This window comes from Triticum urartu, chromosome 3A, assembly GCF_056163025.1.
Source record: "Triticum urartu cultivar PI428250 chromosome 3A, HENAU_Tu73, whole genome shotgun sequence".
NCBI classification, from domain to species: Eukaryota; Viridiplantae; Streptophyta; class Magnoliopsida; order Poales; family Poaceae; genus Triticum; species Triticum urartu.
In genome coordinates, this window is record NC_141875.1 from 573,851,461 (window position 1) to 573,869,018 (window position 17,558).

Consider the following 17,558-nt stretch of genomic DNA (forward strand, 5'->3'; position numbering starts at 1 on the left):
TTCAGATGCCTTCCATGTTTCCGAGTGTTGTCGGGTGATTCGTTTTGGTTCGTTGCATCATGTCATCATGTCATCATGTCATAAGTCTTTTGCATCACAACTAAATAAACCGCATGGATCTTCGATCCATTTAAACTGAGGGAATTCACATGGTGATTCTCTTTACAACATATCCTCTCGATATTTAGAGAGCTATTGTAAGTATTCCAATTTTTTTTGGATTTACCGCAAACACACTTGCAAATTGTCCCAATGCCTTTGTTATCTTAATTCTTGGTCTCCAACATGGCCATATATTTCTTTCATCATATTTCGGAGCTCCACCAAAAACCCCAACATTTTTGGACCTCCCAATCACCTACCTTCTATGCAAAACCATTTGAGTTAAATTCAAAGGATTTCATTTCAAACTTTACCCACGTGATCATTTCCATTTTTCGTGGATCAGGCTCATTTTTGTGACTCTGAGAAAATTTACTTCATGTCCAAACTCCACTACAATCCCTCTCGGCTGTTCTACCAAGTTTCTTTTCTTTTATTTAGTTAAAAGGAAAAAAGATTTGGAGGGAGAAGAGAGAGCCCAGCAGCCTGGCCGTTTTCCTTTCCATTGGGCCGACCCCCAAAGCCTATCCAGCGCCGGCCCACTCCCTAACCTAACCCTAGCGAGCCTTAGCCCAATCCCTCATGCTCATCTCCCTCTCGATCCGCTCCCTCGCGCCGCCAGGAGAGGGGCACCGCGCTCGACCCCTTCTCTGCCCGATCCCCATCTCCCCCGATCTCTCCCGCTCGCCCGACCCATCGCCTCGCCCTCTCCCTCGTCCCGTGCGCCGCCTTCCCCCATCTCCATCGAGCCCCTCTGCCTCGCCCTTTCTCCTCAACGCGCCGGCGACCATGCCCCTGCCGTCCCCGCTCCTTGCTGCCTCCCCGCCTCCGGCGAGTGCCTCCTCTGTGCTCGAGCTTCTCCGCCTCAGCCACCTCCTCCCGCTCGCTGTGGCCGCTGTCGCGGAGCTTCGAGTCTCTGGCAGCAGTAGCTGCAGGTCCGGCAGCCCTGCGTCCTCCTCTGGTCAAGGCTCCCCGAGATTCGGGCATCGCCCGAGCGCTCCTTGCCACGCACGGCTCCCTGCGTCCGTGGTTTCGCCTCCTCTGTTCGTCGCCTGCATGCCAGACGCCGCGCCTCCTCCTGGCGCTGGCCCCATCGCCTTCCTGCAGCCGCAGGCACCGTCCCGAAGCTCTCCGCATCGAGCAGGTTCAGGAGTGTAGCGAGGACGCCCGCATCGACCGCGCCTAGGGCTGCCGCTGTTCGCACGTGGGCCACGCGACCTGTTGTCCGCCTCGCCAAGACCCGAGGCCTTGTTGGTGTTGCTTCGTTTTGGATGTGCCATCTTTTCTGACAAGTGTATGACTACACCCGGTGATGCGACAAGCCCCGACAACATGTACATCTACTACATCAAGACCGGACCGACAAGTACCCCAACGTCATGTGTACAACGACCGTCGCCGAAGACCCGGGTAGCAAAACGTCAAGTACCTATGACCGAAGAACGCCATGTACCTCTCCGAAAAAACCGAACATGTACCACTACGTCCGGAGGCATCGGATCCGTCAAGTTCCACTACCGCCGTGAACAACTACCGTCGCCGAGATCGCGAGAACCCCTACTTCCTCCTCGAAATGTGAACGATTACCGTCGACCCCAAGTGACTCGGATTCGTCAAGTCCTTCTACGAAAACGTGTACCTCTACCGTCGCGAGTACCTCTACCATCGTTGTGTACCCCCTAATTCCACCACTTCCCGAGAACGTATACTTCCTCTACTTGGCACCGAACGAGAACCGACCCGTTTGCACGCTTCGAAGGTATAACCCCGAAACGACCGCCCGTGGACGAATGCATATGTTGTATGAAATGCTCGCGGTTGCACCGTGCCCGACGTGTTTCTTGCATGTTCCCCGTTGCCATGCCGTTGTCTCGTGGGAACCCGGTTGCCGGGATCACCCCACCTTCTATCGCATGTCACGCTCCCATCACTTTTCCTTTTGCACCGGTATCTCCGTGAGCTATCGGAACCGGAATGTTGCCGTGGCACCATTTTCGTTGTCATTGTCGTGGCACCCCTTTCGTTTCCGCCACGATGACAAATGCTTCTTAATGCTCTTGTCAACTTTTAATAATAATTGCATAAAACTTGTTCACGTCATCCACATCATGTTAACAATAATTAAATTGTTTAAATTGTTATTGCACCAAATTGATAAATGCATATGGGGATTTACCGGAATTGTTGTTTGTTATTTCCGGCCTCATTTAAACTTGCCTAAATGTTTAGTTTACTTATGCTCCACCTCTTGCCATGTTTAAACAACATTTAATATTGTTGAGTACATAACCGAGAGAGAACTAAATAATTGATGTGGTGTTCCGTCAATATGCAACTCGTTGCATGTTGAGCTCCACTTAATTTGTAGGATTGTTTGTGCATTTTGCCATGCCATGCTTCATTAAACCGGACATGCATCATACTTGATTGTGCATCATGCCACGATTATGTGGTGGTTGTTTACTATCTTGTTTGCTCTTTTCTGGTGTTGCTTCTACAGGTTGGTTCCGATAACGTCGCGTTTGTGAGGACTCGTTCGACTACGTCTGTTTGTCTTCTTCATGGACTCGTTCTTCTTCCTTGCGGGATTTCAGGCAAGATGACCATACCCTCGAAATCACGTCTATCTTTGCTTGCTAGTTGCTCGCTCTTTTGCTATGCCTATGCTGCGATTCCTACCACTTGCTTATCATGCCTCCCATATTGTGAAGCCAAGCCTCTAACCCACCTTGTCCTAGCAAACCGTTGTTTGGCTATGTTACCGCTTTGCTCAGCCCCTCTTATAGCGTTGTTAGTTGCAGGTGAAGATTGAAGTTTGTTCCTTGTTGGAACATGGAGATGTTATTCCTTGTTGGAACATGTTTACTTGTTGGGATATCACAATATCTCTTATTTAATTAATGCATCTATATACTTGTTAAAGGGTGGAAGGCTCGGCCTTATGCCTGGTGTTTTGTTCCACTCTTGCCGCCCTAGTTTCCGTCATATCGGTGTTATGTTCCCGGATTTTGCGTTCCTTACGCGGTTGGGTTATAATGGGAACCCCTTAACAGTTCGCTTTGAATAAAACTTCTCCAGTAATGCCCAACATTGGTTTTACCATTCGCCACCTAGCCTTTTCTTTCCCTTGGGTAGGCCTGCCCAAGGGTCATCTTTATTTTAAACCCCCCCCCTCGGGCCAGTGCTCCTTTGAGTGTTGGTCCGGCCGAGTAGACTGCGGGGCCACCCCGGGGCAACTTGAGGGTTGGTTTTACTCGTAGGATGTCTCATCTGAGTGTGCCCTGAGAACGAGATATGTGCAGCTCCTATCAGGATTTGTCGGCACATTCGGGCGGTGTTGCTGGACTTGTTTTAACCTGTCGAAGTGTCTTAAAGAACCGAGATACCGAGTCTGATCGGAATGTCTCGGGAGGAGGTCTATTCCTTCGTTGACCGTGAGAGCTTGTCATGGGCTAAGTTGGGACTCCCCTGCAGGGATTTGAACTTTCGAAAGCCGTGCCCGCGGTTATGGGCAGATGGGAATTTGTTAATGTCCGGTTGTAGATAAATTGAACCTTAATTTAATTAAAATGAATCAACAGTGTGAGTTACCGTGATGGTCTATTCTCGGCGGAGTCCGGGAAGTGAACACGGTGTTGGAGTAATGCTTGCGCAGGTTGTTCTCTAGTTTCTCGTTCACGCTTTGCCCTCTCTTCTCGCTCTCTTTTGCGAACAGGATAGCCACCATATATGCTAGTCGCTTGCTGCAGCTCCACATATTTTACCCTGCCTTACCTATAAGCTTAAATAGTCTTGATCGCGAGGGTGCGAGATTGCTGAGTCCCTGTGGCTCACAGATTACTTCCAAACCAGATGCAGGGCCTGATGACTCCATTCCAGATGACGCGCTTGAGCTCAAGTGGGAGTTCGACGAGGACTCACGCCGATACTATGTGTCTTTCCCTGATGATCAGTAGTGGTGCCCAGTTGGGGTGATCGGGACCGTGTCACATGTTGGGTAATCTTTTATTTTGGCGCCGTAGTCGAGCCATGAGTGTTTGAATGTTGTAATGCTATTTATGTTCTTGATTGACGTGGCGAGTGTAAGCCATCTATGTATCTCCCCTTTATTATTTATATTACATGGGATGTTGTGAAGATTGCCTAACTTGCGACATTGCTTTCAATGCGGTTATGTCTCTAAGTCGTGCCTCGACACGTGGGAGCTATAGCCGCATCGAGGTCGTTACAGACGACACAGAGGAACTCTCAATGAAAGCACCAATGTCGGTGTCAAAACCGGCGGATCTCGGGTAGGGGGTCCCGAACTGTGCGTCTAAGGCGGATGGTAACAGGAGGTAGGGGACACGATGTTTTACCTAGGTTCGGGCCCTCTTGATGGAGGTAAAACCCTACATCCTGCTTGATTAATATTGATGATATGAGTAGTACAAGAGTAGATCTACCACGGGATCGGAGAGGCTAAACCCTAGAAGCTAGCCTATGGTATGATTGTATGTTGTCCTACGGACTAAAACCCTTCGGTTTATATAGACACCAGAGGCGGCTAGGGTTACACAAGGTCGGTTACAAAGGAGGAGATATCCATATCCGTACTGCCTAGCTTGCCTTCCACGCCAAGTAGAGTCCCATCCGGACACGAGACGAAGTCTTCAATCTTGTATCTTCATAGTCCAACAGTCTGGCCAAAGGATATAGTCCGGCTGCCCGGAGACCCCCTAATCCAGGACTCCCTCACTTATCTCATGAGATTTCCTAATAAAAGAAGGCTGATAGAATTGCAGAACTTTGGTAACTTCATGCTCTTGGGAACTAAAAGCAGTAATAATTGTGGACAGTTGCACATATGATACACAAGCAGGTGGGAACTTTATGCAATGGTGGTGAATTCGGAAACGTGCCTGAGTGCTTCACACATTTCTTTGGGATGTGTGAGGTGGCAACTACTATTGCTCCAGTTATGGAAATAGATATGACAACCATCTTTCAGGAAAATGTGAGAGCTAAAGTGGGGGTGAGAGATTTTGAAAATTTGCCAAAGCGTATTGAGGTCACTAATAAGGAGTTGATGATATACAGAATCACTATGGAACTAGAAGAAGTGGTGGAGCAAGTATGGTATGAGGAGAAAAGGAAACATGATTCAATTGAGACTGATCAAGAGGAAGCTGAAGATGAAATGAGGAAAAAACTGAGAATAGGGGAATGAACACTGGACGAAGGAAGGAGAACATTTCTCTATGGAGTGTGGGTCTTAAACAATTTGAGGAGGTGAGACATAAAAGTGAGGAACTGCTTGATCCAAAAAGAATACTTAACTGAAGTGGGGCTTAGGAAAAAAAGTTGAAGCTAATTTGGACAAGGTCATTCTGAAGATGCAAGAAATGGAAGAAAACGGATCTAGACAGGAAGCTTGGAGGGCTATGAAGGAAAAACATGTAAGCTGGGAAACAAAAAAACATAAACTGATTGAAATGATAAAATGATAGCAGGAGATGACTGACAGATGCATGGAAAAACTAGAAATGTGGGGGGAGAAATAACTGCATGGTTAAGATTCTTAGTGGAAAAATAGATATGAGGGAGAAACTCAACAAGAGGCTAATGATGCTTATGCTAAACCTGTTGACTACAATGCCAGTCAGGACTCTGTGGAATCTATAGGCAGTAAGCAGGGTATTTCCAAGAAATATGAAGCTGACAAAGACAAAGACAAAGATGGCCCAACAAGAAGTGACAGGAAATTGCACAAAAAATACAGGGATAGAAGATTTAGCTAAGGAAAGGGTTGCTGACAAAGATAATTATGGTACTATGACAACCTTGACTGATGAAAGAATTTTATTACTTAATATGTCTAGTAAAGAGGAGTGAATCTTGTATGTACTATTGATATGGTAAATCAAAATCTAGAGTTGATTGCCAATATGGAACAGGCTAGAAGAGACATATATCTCCAGAGTTTAAAAATGAGGAAGATAATAAAGAAAGTTAATTCTCCAAGTTTTATTGACATTGGGGATGCTAATATATAAGATTTCTACTTTGATAATGATCACTCTCATGTAGAGTTGGAAATGGATTACTATGATAATCTAAAGGAAATATTTTCTAGAAATAATAAAATGAGGGGTGGCTCCCAACTAATAGTGTTGGGAAGCATGCCATCTCCATTGGTGGGATGAAAAAGAAAAAGAAAAAGAAAAGGAGAATAAAAAATGATAGGAATGTTCTAGAATGTTAGAGGGATATGGCAGGATATTAAAAAAATATTTGTCAGGGAATGTATTGATACGTCTCCAACGTATCTATAATTTTTGATTGTTCCATGCTATTATATTATCTGTTTTGGATGTTTAATGGGATTTAATATATTTATTATTATTATTTTTGGGACTAACATATTAACCAAAGGCCCAGTGCAAATTGATGTCTTTTGCCAATTTCAGTGTTCCGCAGAAAAGGAATATCAAACGGAATCCGAACGAAATGAAACCTTCGGAAGAGTTATTTTTGGAAAACAAACGTGATCCAGGAGACTTGGAGTGGATTTCAAGAAAGAAGCAAGGAGGCCACAAGGCAGGAGGGCGCGCCTAGGGGGGTAGGCGCGCCCCCCACCCTCGTGGGCCCCTCGCAGCTCCACCGACGTACTTCTTCCTCCTATATATACCCATATACCCTGAAAACATCCAGGAGCACCACGAAACCCTATTTCCACTGCAGCAACCTTCTGTACCCATGAGATCCCATCTTGGGGCCTTTTCCGACGCTCCGCCGGACCATAGCCTCTCCGATGATGTGTGAGTAGTTTACCACAGACCTTCGGGTCCATAGTTATTAGCTAGATGGCTTCTTCTCTCTTTTTGGATCTCAATACAAAGTTCTCCTCGATTCTCGTGGAGATCTATTCGATGTAATTCTTTTTGCGGTGAGTTTGTCGAGATCCGATGAATTGTGGGTTTATGATTAAGATTATCTATGAACAATATTTGATTCTTCTCTGAATTATTTTATGCATGATTTAATATCTTTGCAAGTCTCTTCGAATTATCAGTTTGGTTTGGCCTACTAGATTGATCTTTCTTGCAATGGGAAAAGTGCTTAGCTTTGGGTTCAATCTTGCGGTCTCCTTTCCCAGTGACAGCAGGGGCAACAAGGCACGTATTGTATTGTTGCCATCGAGGATAAAAATATGGGGTTTATATCATATTGCTTGAGTTTATCCCTCTACATCATGTCATCTTGCCTAATGCGTTACTCTATTCTTATGAACTTAATACTCTAGATGCATGTTGGAAAGTGGTCGATGTGTGGAGTAATAGTAGTAGATGACGGACGTGATGCCTATATACATGATCATGCCTAGATGTTCTCATAACTATGCGCTTTTCTATCAATTGCTCGACAGTAATTTGTTCACCCACCGTAGAATTTGCTATCTTGAGAGAAGCCACTAGTGAAACCTATGGCCCCCAGGTCTATTTTCCATCATATTAATCTCCCGTCAACTAGCTATTTCTGGCGTAGTTTATTTTGCAATCTTTACTTTCCAATCTATATCATAAAAAATACCAAAAATATTTATCTTATTATCTCTATCAGATCTCACTTTCGTAACTGACCGTGAAGGGATTGACAACCCCTTTATCGCGTTGGTTGTGAGGTTCTTGTTTGTGCAGTTACTACATGACTTGCGTGTAATCTCCTACTGGATTGATACCTTCGTTCTCAAAAACTGAGGGAAATACTTATGCTACTTTGCTGCATCACCCTTTCCTCTTCAAGGGAAAAGCAACGCATGCTCAAGAGGTAGCAAGAAGGATTTCTGGCACCGTTGCCGGGGAGGTTGCATCAAGTCAAGTCAAGACATACCAAGTACCCATCACAAACTCTTATCCCTCGCACATTATTTGCCATTTGCCTCTCGTTTTCCTCTCCCCCACACTTCACCCTTGCCGTTTTATTCGCCTCTTTGCCTTTTCTTTGCCTTCTTCCCATATGTCTTTTTGTTTGTGTTTCCATGTGCCTTCTATTTGCTTGCATCTTTGCTTGCTAAAAATCTATTGATATGGGTCCACTTAAAGTTTTCTACTTGGATCATCTTCGATCTATTTGTGCTCGTGCTAAAACCACAACTAGTTTAGTTGAGGGAAAATCTTTAGATGATCATGCTCATTTTGTGCGTCATCGTTTGTCTGGAAAGGGGAAGCTCTTATGGTATCAAATAAATAGTTTGCTATGCTATGCTTGGAATCTTTGTGAAATTTATGACTATACTTGTTGCTTTAAGAACCCTAAAAAACACCTTCCCTACCTATGTGACTTTAATGATAATGAAATCTTATCTTCTTATGGAAAGGGTGTTTATAGTTACTATGATATCGAACAAATTGAAGAATTTGTCGTTTTTAAGGGTGCTCATGAAGTTGCTTTTTTAATTGAAAAGTATGATATTACTCTCTACAAATCTGAAAATTCCGACATACTTAAATATTGCTATGAAAACTATGCTCATAATGCCTATGTTAAGGAATTTATTGAGAGAATGACCGTTGCTTTGGAAGAAAATAATGATATGCACGAATATATAGATAATTATGATTCCGATGATTTGATTGAAATATCCCTTGATGAACATGATGCTTGCTATTCTTATGGCCATGATGCCAATATTTATGGAGATGAATTTGCTATAGTTCCTTATGTTAAACATGAGATTACTGCTATTGCACCCATACTTGATAGTTCCTTGAATCAAAAGCATGATTGCAATGATTTTACTATAAATTCTATTGATCTAAATTGTGCTAATAATATGCAAAACCCTAAGGTTGGGGATGCTAGTTTTGCTATGTCTACTACTTGTTGCAATGATCATGATTGGGGTGATTCTTTTTATGATCTTGAAAACTTATTTAAGCCCCATGATGAATATGAGATTGATAATAGTGTTTGCAATAATATTGAAAGTGGGTTTGGAAGATTGTAAACTTTATATCCCACATATTTGGAGAATGTTCAATCTTATGGTATTTTTGATAAAAGTGGGTTTGGAGAGGTCATGACTTTAGTTAATGATAATCCCACTATTTTGGAAGAGTGTCAACTTCGCATGCATGTGGATCATGTTGAGAATATGTTATATGATAGCTATATTGTTGAATTTGATTATGATCCCACATGTAATTATTATGAGAGAGGGAAATACGGTTGTATAAATTTTCATGTTACTAAATTACGTCTCGTTATGTTGAGATTGCTATTGTTTCTTTCCGCTTCCTTGCATATGCTAGTTTTTGCTTGCCTTGATGATTTATTTTCCTATAAGATGCCTATGCATAGGAAGTATGTTAGACTTAGATGTGTTTGTCACGTGTTTTATGATGCTCTCTTTGTGCTTCAATTCTTGTCTTTCATGTGAGCATCATTGAAATCTTAATGCCTAGCTAGGGGTGTTAAATGATAGCGCTTGTTGGGAGGCAACCCAATTTTATTTTTGTTTCTTGTTTTTTGTTCCTGTTTAGTAATAAATAATTCATCTAGCCTCTGTTTAGGTGTGGTTTTATTCTTTAAATTAGTGTTTGTGCCAAGTAGAGCCTTTGGGAAGACTTGGGGGAAGTCTTTGCGATCTTGCTGTAAAAAACAAAAACTTTAGCGCTCACGAGATTTGCTGCCATTTTTTACTGGAGAGTGCAATTAGATTGATTCTTTTTTAAGATGATTAATAGACAAATTCCTCACGTCTAACAGTTTATTTCAGAATTTTTGGGGTTACAAAAGTATTCTAAACCTACAGATTACTACAGACTGTTCCGTTTTTGACAGATTCTGTTTTTCGTGTGTTGTTTCGTTATTTTGATGAATCTATGGCTATATTTTGGGTTCAATCTTGCGGTGTCCTTTCCAAGTGACAGCAAGGGCAGCAAGGCACATATTGTATTTTTGCCATCGAGGATAAAAAGATGGGGTTCATATCATATTGCTTGAGTTTATCCCTCTACATCATGTCATCTTGCCTAATGTGTTACTATGTTATTATGAACTTAATACTCTAGATGCATGCTGGATAGCGGTCGATGTGTGGAGTAATAGTAGTAGATGCAGAATCATTTCGGTCTACTTGTCGTGGACGTGATACCTATCTACATGATCATGCCTAGATATTCTCATAACTATGCGCATTTCTATCAATTGCACGACAGTAATTTGTTCACCCACCGTAGAATTTGCTATCTTGAGAGAAGCCACTAGTGAAACCTATGGCCCCCGGATCTATTTTCCATCATATTAATCTCCCGTGAACTAGCTATTTCTGGCGAAGTTTATTTTTCAATCTTTACTTTCCAATCTATATCATAAAAATACCAAAAATATTTATTTTATTATCTCTATCAGATCTCACTTTCGCAAGTGACCGTGAAGGGATTGACAACCCCTTTATCGTGTTGGTTGCGAGATTCTTGTTTGTTTGTGCAGGTACTAGGCGACTTGCATGTAATGTCCTACTGGATTGATACCTTTGTTCTCAAAAACTGAGGGAAATACTTATGCCACTTTGCTACATCATCCTTTCCTCTTCAAGGGAAAACCAACGCATGCTCAAGAGGTAGCATGTATCTCAGAAAAAACATCTGGACTTTGTTGGTCTTCAAGAGACTATTAAAACAGACTTTTCTAAGAATGAATTACATAATCTTTCTATGGGAAAGAACTTCCTCTGGGAATGGATTGCTGCTACTTCTTGAGCTTGCATTGGTTTTCCCTTGAAGAGGAAACGGTGATGCAGCAAAGTAGAGATAAGTATTTCCCTCAGTTAGAGATCCAAGGTATCAACCCAGTAGGAGACAACACACAAATCACCAATACATACACAAACAATCAAACAACTTGCACCCAATGCAATAAAGCAGTTGTCAATCCCTTGACGGTCACTTGCAAAAGTGAGGTCTGATAGAGATAGATAAAACAAAACAAAATATAAAGTAAATATTTTTGGTTTTTTGGGATTTTTAGATCGAAAAGTAAAATATTGCAAAATAGTAGATCAGAAACTAAGACGGTGGAAAATAGAAGATCAGAAACTTATATGATGGAAAATAGACCGGGGGCCATAGGTTTCACTAGAGGCTTCTCTCAAGATAGCAAATAATAAAGTGGGTGAACAAATTACTATCGAGCAATTGATAGAAAAGAGCCAAGTTATGACGATATCTAAGGCAATGATTATGAAATATAGGCATCATGTCCGTGTCGAGTAGACCGAAATGATTCTGCATCTACTACTATTACTCCACACATCGACCGACTCCTGCCTGCATCTAGAGTATTAAGTTCACGAATAATAGAGTAACGCATTAAGTAAGATGACATGATGTAGAGGAATAAACTCAAGCAATATGATGTAAACCCCATCTTTTTATCCTTGATGGCAACAATACAATATGTGCCTTGCTGCCCGTACTATTACTAGGAAAGGACACCGCAAGATTGAACCCAAAGCTAAGCGCACTTCTCCCATTGTAAGAAAAACCAATCTAGTTGGCCAAACTAAACCAATAGTTCGAAGATAATTACAAAGATATCAAATCATGCATATAAGAATTCAAAGAAGACTCAAATAATATTCATAGATAAGCTGATCATAAATCCAGAATTCATCGGGTCTCGACAAATACACCGCAAAAGAAGATTTCATCGGATGGATCTCCAAGAACATCGAGGAGAACATGGTATTGAGAATCGAAGAGAGAGAATAAGCCATCTAGCTACTAGCTATGTGTTGGGGAACGTAGCAGAAATTCAAAATTTTCCTACGTGTCACCAAGATCTATCTATGGAGAAACCAGCAACGAGGGGAAGGAGAGTGCATCTACATACCCTTGTAGATCGCTATGCGGAAGCGTTCAAGAGAACGGGGTTGAAGGAGTCGTACTCGTCGTGATCCAAATCACCGGAGATCCTAGTGCCGAACGGACGGCACCTCCGCGTTCAACACACGTACAGCCCGACGACGTCTCCCATGCCTTGATCCAGCAAGGAGAGAGGGGGAGGTTGAGGAAGACTCCATCCAGCAGGGCTTCGCCAAGCACCGCAAGAGACGAGGAGGAAGAGGGGTAGGGCTGCGCCAAGAAGGAGAGGAACTCATATTTGATGGGCAGCCCAAACCTCAAGTATATATAGGGGAAGGGAAGGGGCTGCGCCCCACCTAGGGTTTCCACCCCTAGGGGTGGCGGCCAGCCTAGATCCCACCTAAGGGGGGCGGCCAAGGGGGGAGAGAGGGGAGGCGCACCTGGGGTGGGCCTTAGGGCCCATCTGCCCTAGGGTTTGCCCCCCTTCCCTCTCCCTTGCGCCTTGGGCCTTGGTGGGGGGCGCACCAGCCCACCTGGGGCTGGTCCCCTCCGACACTTGGCCCATGCAGCCCTCCAGGGCTGGTGGCCCCACTTGGTGGACCCCTGGGACCCTCCCGGTGGTCCCGGTACGTTACCGATAAACCCTGAAACTTTTCCGGTGACCAAAACAGGACTTCCCATATTTAAATCTTTACCTCCGGACCATTCCGGAACTCCTCATGAGGTCCGGGATCTCATCCGGGACTCCGAACAACATTTGGTAACCACGTATATCTATTCCCTATAACCCTAGCGTCATCGAACCTTAAGTGTGTAGACCCTACGGGTTCGGGAACCATGCAGACATGACCGAGATGTTCTCCGGTCAATAACCAATAGCGGGATCTGGATAACCATGTTGCTTCCCACATGTTCCACGATGATCTCATCGGATGAACCACGATGTCGAGGATTCGATCAATCCCGTATTCAATTCCTTTTGTCTAGCGGTATTGTACTTGCCCGAGATTCGATCGTCGGTATCCCGATACCTTGTTCAATCTTGTTACTGGCAAGTCTCTTTACTCGTTCCATAACACATCATCCCGTGATCAACTCCTTGATCACATTGTGCACATTATGATGATGTCCTACCGAGTGGGCCCAGAGATACCTCTCCGTTTACACGGAGTGACAAATCCCAGTCTCGATTCGTGCCAACCCAACAGACACTTTCGGAGATACCTGTAGTGTACCTTTATAGCCACCCAGTTACGTTGTGACGTTTGGCACACCCAAAGTATTCCTACGGTATCCGGGAGTTGCACAATCTCATGGTCTAAGGAAATGATACTTGACATTAGAAAAGCTTTAGCATACGAACTACATGATCTTTGTGCTAGGCTTAGGATTGGGTCTTGTCCATCACATCATTCTCCTAATGATGTGATCCCGTTATCAATGACATCCAATGTCCATGGTCAGGAAACCGTAACCATCTATTGATCAACGAGCTAGTCAACTAGAGGCTTACTAGGGACATGGTGTTGTCTATGTATCCACACATGTATCCGAGTTTCCTATCAATACAATTCTAGCATGGATAATAAACGATTATCATGAACAAGGAAATATAATAATAACCAATTTATTATTGCCTCTAGGTCATATTTCCAACACTATGGACTCGTAGGTCTGTGGTAAACTACTCACGCTTCATGGAGAAGGGCAATAGAGTTGATGTAGATGCCCTTTGTGATCAAATCCCCCTTTGGTAGGATGCCGGAAAAGGCCCCAAGATGGGATCTCACGGGAACAGAAGGTTGTGGCGGTGGAAAAGTGTTTTCGTGGATGCCTCTCGTGGTTGGGAATATATGTGAATATATAGGAAGAAGAATAAGGTCAGGGGGTGTTGGAGTAGGCCACAAGGCAGGGGCGTGCCCACCCCCTAGGACGCACCCCTATGGCTTGTCATCTACTCCAAGGTCTTATGACTTGGAGTCCAAGTCCAACAGGTGTCTTCTGGTCCAAGAAAAATCATCACGAAGGTTTTATTCCGTTTAGACTCTGTTTGGTATTCCTTTTCTACAAAGCTCAAAAACAAGGAAAAAATAAAAAGTGGCACTGGGCTCTAGATTATTAAGTTATTCCCAAAAATAATATAAAATAGCATATGAATGCATATAAAACATCGAAAGCAGATAATATAATAGCACGGAACAATCAAAAAATATAGATAATTGGAGACGTATCAATTGTACGTAGAGGGAAATCAGGGTATATTAGTTGCTGTTAACAATGATTCTTTTGATCTGATACAAGTAGAAAAAAGGGGTGTATTTTGTTAGATTATTACTATTTGATAAAAAGGCAAAATTCCATTAGAATTTAGCGATAGTGTATGGAGATGCTCAGAAGGATGGAAAGTAGCCTTTCTTGCAGAGTTATCTAGCATATATTGGGACAACCCTCGGCCCTGTGTGATTGTGGGGATTTCAATCTGATCAGAAAAAGTTCTGGGAAGAACAAACCTGGAGTTGATGATCACTTCAGTTTTGTGTTTAATTCCATTAAAGAGCATGTCAGACTTAGGGACCTACCTCTAAATGACATAAATTACACGTGGGCTAAGAATTTACCTGATCCCACCTTTGAAAACCTAGATAGGGTCCTAGTGTGCCTTGATTGGGAAGATAAAAAACCCCTGGCTATTGTCCATGCATTAGAAAGAGAGATCTTAGATCATACCCCTCTAATGGACACTGGGGAATAGAAAACTACTCATCCTATTTTTAGATTTGAAAATGCTTCAATGTTGATGGAGGGTTTTAAAAAATTTGTTGAAAATAATTGGGGAATAAATTGTAAAAGGTCTAGTTTGGATGTTTGGCAAAAAAAATCAGAAATATGGGACAGAAAATTAGAGGATCAGTTTTAAATGCCAATGTTGTTTATAGAAAGAAAAATAGGAGCTATTAGATCAGCTTGACAAGATAGATAAGAAATGTTGAGCTCATGGGGCTTTGTGCTCACAAAAGATAGCTACAGAAAAAATGAGATTTGAATTAAAAAGAACTCAAATTGGAAGACGTTAAATGGCTCCAGAGAGACAAAGATAAGGAAATTAAGGAAAGTGACTCTAACACTAGATATTACCGTGCTAAGGTGAATGGGAGGAGAAGAAAATAATAGGATTTTATCTTTAGAGAAATAAGCAGAGGTGATTGAAGGAGAAAAAAACTTGATGAAGTACATTACTGAGTATTACAAAAACCTATTTGGCCAAGCTAAAACTCCTGGAATTAATATGAACATCTAGGCTCCTGAGACTATTTCATTTCAAGAGCAAGAACTTTTATTGAGACCTTTCTCAATGCAAGAAATCCACTCGGTGGTGTTCTCTATGGAAAAAATAAGAGCCCTAGTCCTGATGTGTTCTCTGTAGACTTTTACCAACACTTTTGGAATGTAGTTAAGATGGATCTGAAGGCCATATTAGATGATTTTCATACTTGCAAAATAGAGTTGTCTAGACTTAACTATGGGATCATCACTCTGGTCCCTAAAACTAAAGAACCTAAGCAGACTTAGAAATTCAAACCTATTTGTCTACTGAATGTCAGCCTTAAAATAATCAGTAGTCCTGATGAACAGGCTTAGTAAGGTGGCTAACCCTATCATATCTCCCTGTTCATACTCCATTTGTGAAAGGGAGATATATTATGGAAGGGGTAGTTTGACACGTCTCTGTTGTATCTACATTTCCAAACACTTCTGCTCTTGTTCTGGACACTAATTTGCATGATTTGAATGAAACTAACCCAGACTTACGTTGTTTTCAGCAGAATTGCCATGGTGTTATTTCTATGCACAAATCAAAGTTCTCAGATTGACCTAAAAATTTACGGAGAATTTTTGTGTAATGTATAAAAAATACTGGTGGAAAGAGATACCAGAGGGGGGCCTGCTACCTCTTGAGCACTGCGTTGGTTTTCTCTTGAAGAGAAAAGGGTGATGCAACAAAGTGGCGTAAGTATTTCCCTCAGTTTTTGAGAACCAAGGTATCAATCCAGTAGGACGCCACGCACGAGTCCCTCGCACCTACACAAACAAATAAAATCCTCGCAACCAACGCAATAAATGGGTTGTCAATCCCTTCATGGTCACTTACGAAAGTGAGATCTGATAGATATGATAAGATAATATTTTAGGTATTTGTATGATATAAAGTAAATAAAGAGAAATAAAAACGGCACTAGAAATAGCTTGTTAACGGGATATTAATATGATGTAAAATATACTCGGGGGCATAGGTTTCACTAGTGGCTTCTCTCGAGAGCATAAGTATTACAGTGGGTAAACAAATTACTGTGGAGCAATTGACAGAATTGAGCATAGTTATGAGAATATCTAGGTATGATCATGTATATGGGCATCACGTCCGAGACAAGTAGACCGACTCCTGCCTGCATCTAATACTGTTACTCCACACATCGACCGCTATCCAGCATGCATCTAGAGTATTAAGTTCAAAAGAAAAGAGTAACGCTTTAAGTAAGATGATATGATGTAGAGGGATAAACTCATGCAATATGACATAAACCCCATCTTGTTATCCTCGATGGCAACAATACAATACATGCCTTGCTACCCCTACTGTCACTGGGAAAGAACACTGCAAGTTGAACCCAAAGCTAAGAACTTCTCCCATTGCAAGAAAGATCAATCTAGTAGGCCAAACCAAACTGATAATTTGAGGAGACTTGCAAAGATAACCAATCATACATAAAAGAATTCAGAGAAGATTCAAATATTGTTCATAGATAAACTTGATCATAAACCCACAATTCATCGGTCTCAACAAACACACCGCAAAAGAAGATTACATCGAATAGATCTCCACGAGAATCGTGGAGAACTTTTTATTGAGATCCAAAAAGAGAGAAGAAGCCATCTAGCTAATAACTACGGACTTGAAGGTCTGAGGTAAACTACTCACACATCGTCGAAGAGGCTATGGTGTTGATGTAGAAGCCCTCCATGATCGATGCCCCCTCCGGCGGAGCTCCGGAAAAGGCCCCAAGATGGGATCTCACAGGTACAGAAGGTTGCGGCAGTGGAATTAGGTTTTTGGCTCCGTATCTGGTAGTTTGGGGGTACCTAGGTATATATAGGAGGAAGAAGTACGTCGGTGGAGCAACGTGGGCCCCACGAGGGTGGAGGGCGCGCCTGGGGGGCGGTAGGCGCGCCCCCCTACCTTGTGCCTTCCTGGTTGATGTCTTGACGTAGGGTCCAAGTGCTCTGGATCATGTTTGTTCCGAAAATCACGTTCCCGAAGGTTTCATTCCGTTTGGACTCTTGATATTCGTTTTCTGTGAAACTCTGAAATAGGCAAAAAAAAGCAATTCTGGGCTGGGCCTCTGGTTAATAGGTTAGTCCCAAAAATAATATAAAAGTGTATAACAAAGCCCATTAATCATCCAAAACAGAATATAATATAGCATGAAGCATTCAAAAATTATAGATACGTTGGAGACGTATCAAGCATCCCCAAGCTTAATTCCCGCTCGTCCTCGAGTAGGTAAATGATAAAAACAGAATTTTTGATGCGAAATGCTACTTGGTATA

At 42.6% G+C, this 17,558-nt stretch overlaps 1 pseudogene; it reads left to right on the plus strand.

Annotated features, from left to right (window-relative positions):
- Positions 1-891: 891 nt before the first annotated feature.
- On the plus strand, positions 892-5,976 carry LOC147980580 (uncharacterized; annotated as a pseudogene).
- Positions 5,977-17,558: the final 11,582 nt, after the last annotated feature.